Raw genomic sequence first — 3,823 nt, 5'->3', positions numbered from 1 at the left:
AACTTTACGAAGAAATGAAAGCATTCTTTCCATATAACGCCGTTGAGTATTTTGTTTCATATTATGACTACTATCAGCCGGAAGCATATATTCCGCAAACTGATACTTATATTGGAAAAGAAGTTCTCATAAATGACAAGCTTTATCTGTATCGTTATTCCACTGTCTGTTCCCTTTTTGAGAGGAAAGATGTAATAACCATCGCAAGCGTTTCCTGTATATATGGGCTCGGTTCACCTGAAAGCTACCGTAATATGGCTATATCCCTAAGTTTAGGAGATAAAATTCATGTAGATGATTTCTTAAATAATTTAATCAGTCTTCAATATAAACGCTCTGATACACGATTTCTGCAAGGGTATTTCAGAGTACGTGGTGATAATATAGATATATTTCCACCTCACTATGAGAGTAAAGCTTGGCGTCTATCATTATTTGGTAATGAAATAGAGGAAATTTTTGAGATCGATCCTCTAACTGGCAATATTATTGCAAAGTTAAACAAAATCACTATCTTTGCAAATAATCATTACGTAACACCACGGGCAACTGTGCTGCAAGCAGCGGAGCTAATCAAGAAAGAGTTGCATGAATGTCTAAAGGATTACTACTCACGTGGAAAAATTACTGAAGCACAACGCCTAGAACAACGTATCAATTACGACATTGAGATGATGAAAGAAACAGGAACGTGTAACAGTATTGAAAATTACTCGCGTTATCTCTATGGAATGGAAGCAGGAGAAGCACCACCTACTTTGTTTGAGTATTTACCTAAAGATGTAATCTTATTTGTTGATGAAAGCCATGTTACTATTCCGCAAATTGGTGCAATGTACAAAAGTAATCAAGCGCGTAAACAACGTTTAGTTGATCATGGGTTTAGGTTGCCTTCTGCTTTCGATAACCGCCCGTTAAAGTTTGAGGAATGGGAAGAAAGACGACCACAAACGATGTATATATCAGCCACTCCTGGTAAATATGAATTGGAAAAAACAGGAGGCGTATTTATTGAACAGGTTATTCGCCCAACTGGACTTTTGGATCCACTGTGCGTTGTAAAACCCACAGAGTACCAAGTAGATGATGTAGTTGCTGAAACACAGGAGGTGATAAAACAAGGGTTCTGCGCAATAATAACTACACTAACTAAAGAAACAGCAGAAAAGCTAGCTGACTATATGTGTGAAGTTGGCATTAATGCAAACTACATTCACTCAGATGTTGATACACTAGATAGAGTTGAGGTTCTATATAGTCTACGATCTGGTAAAATTAATGTCTTAGTTGGGGTTAACCTGTTGCGAGAAGGATTAGATATACCTGAATGTGGCTTGGTTGCAATTTTAGATGCTGATAAAGAAGGATTTTTACGCTCTGAAACATCATTAATTCAAACTATTGGGCGTGCTGCAAGAAACAGTGAGGGAAAAGTTATTCTATACGCAGATAAAATAACAGGGTCTCTTGAGCGCGCATTAAATGAGACCAACCGTAGGAGAAAAAAACAAGAAGAATACAACAAAAGACATGGAATTACTCCAAAGACTATCATAAAAGCTCTCACAAATTCTCTACAGAAAGGAACATCACTTGAGGAAAATTTAGTAAGTAAAGATATAGACTATAAGAATGTAAAACAACTGAAAGAAGAAATGTTGAAATGTGCAGAAAATTTAGAATTTGAAAAAGCAACTATTTTAAGGGATATAATTGAGAAACATAAAAAAAAGACTTAACCATATAATAAATAATATTACCGTTTTAATATGCATGCAGTAAACACAACAGTAGAACTTGAAGATAAGTGTGAAGAATTAATTGCAAAAAAACCTGCATTTATAGCAGTTGATACAGAATTTATTAGAAATAATTTAACCTATTATCCGAAATTATCATTAGTTCAAATCTCATATGGAGATAAAAGTTTTATCGTAGACGCTTTGGCTACTGATATCAATTTATCACCGATTGAAAAAATATTGCTGAACCAAGAAATAACGAAAATGTTCCATAGCTGCAGACAAGATATGGAATCTCTATTGACTGTGTTTAAGGACATTCCATCTCCTATTTTCGACACTCAAATTGCTGCCATGTTTTGCAATTATTACCATGACTTTATTGGTTACTCGAAGTTAGTAGAGCAATATACAGGAGTAGTATTAGATAAAGTTAAAGCTAAGAAGTCGGATTGGTTAAAACGTCCATTATCGCAAGAACAATTAGATTATGCCATAAATGATGTCACTTATTTATATGACCTATATCAAGTATTGCAAGATGAACTTGAAAGAAATAATAGAACTGATTGGTTTAAGGAAGAAATATGTGCAATTTGTGATATAAATAAATATACCCATAATCCAAAAAATGCATGGAAAAGGATAAAATTTAGTTATGAAATAAACCCACAATTGATATTGATAGTTAAGGCAGTTAGTGAGTGGCAAGAAACATTAGCACAGCGTTACAATTTAAATCGTAATAAAGTTGTTAACAACGCTATAATAAATTATCTGATCGAGCAAAATTTAGAGCGTATAGATGAAGTTTTAGATGTATTAAAACAAAAAGCAAAAAATGTCACAGAAGAAGATTTATTAGAGTTTATGGATATTTTTAATAATACCCAGGATGATGCAGAGCAAAATGGCAATGCTTTGCAAAATAACTATGACAAACATATATTTGATATGCTATCTATTATCTTAGACAGCAAATGTAAAGAAAATAATATATCACGCAAGCTAGTTGCATCAAAGGATGATCTAGCTAAATCGATATCAGGACAAACAAATGATTTATTTAAGGGCTGGAGGTATAATTTTTTTGGTAGATCTATTGAAGCATTTATAAATAATAAACTAAGGTTTGAAATTCTGACGGTAAAATCTAAGCATAATATAACTGTCATTAAAAGTAGAGAAAAAGAAATTGATAACCTTTCTCCATAAATATTTCTACTTCCCTCAATATGAGATTAAATTTATAAATGTAACAAATCTTGCATATTTAAAAGCACTCTAAAAACTACTTATTGGCAGGGATTTGAAAAAAGCCACAGTTCCAAAAAAATTCAGGAGGATATATGTCATTTATAGAAGTTAGGTTACCAGAGAATATATCTTATGGTTCCACTGGAGGACCAGAATTCTCTACTGATATTGTTACAATCCACAACGGGTGCGAACAACGTAATGTTAATTGGTCCAAAGCACGTGCTAGATATAACATAGTGTATGGAGTAAGAACCGATGAGCAACTATTAGAATTAATAGCGTTTTTCCGTGCACGAAGGGGCAGAGCAGTAGGATTCCGTTTTAAAGATTGGTCAGATTTCACAGTGCACAATCAGGAAATTGGAGTAGGTAATGGTGAACAAGCAATATTTCAGCTAATTAGAACTTACGTAAGCGGTCAAGATAAATATACACGCACAATCACAAAACCAGTGCACGATACGGTCAAAATCTGCATCAATGGAAAAGACAATAATGAGTATTCGCTAGATTATACCAACGGAAAAATAACATTTCTAACTCCACCGGAAAAAGGTTCTATCATTGCTGCAAGCTTTGAGTTCGATNCACAGATTACTTAAGTGCATCACTCGATAATTACGGTAGCAATAGCTGCAATAATATCCCTCTAGTAGAGTTAAAATTTTTAAGCAGTTAATTAGAAATGTTATTACGCCTATAAAAATTCTGAAAAGCTAAAACTTTGTTCAAGTTCAATAAATTCACCATCACTTCTTTTCATTGATAGATTATTATCAAGACTCACATACAAACCTTTACCATAACAGCATTCTTTTTCT

This window comes from Rhagoletis zephyria, unplaced genomic scaffold, assembly GCF_001687245.7.
Source record: "Rhagoletis zephyria isolate East Lansing unplaced genomic scaffold, Rhagoletis_zephyria_1.1 Rzeph_scaffold_01507, whole genome shotgun sequence".
NCBI classification, from domain to species: Eukaryota; Metazoa; Arthropoda; class Insecta; order Diptera; family Tephritidae; genus Rhagoletis; species Rhagoletis zephyria.
Note: the sequence above shows the minus strand (reverse complement) of the source record.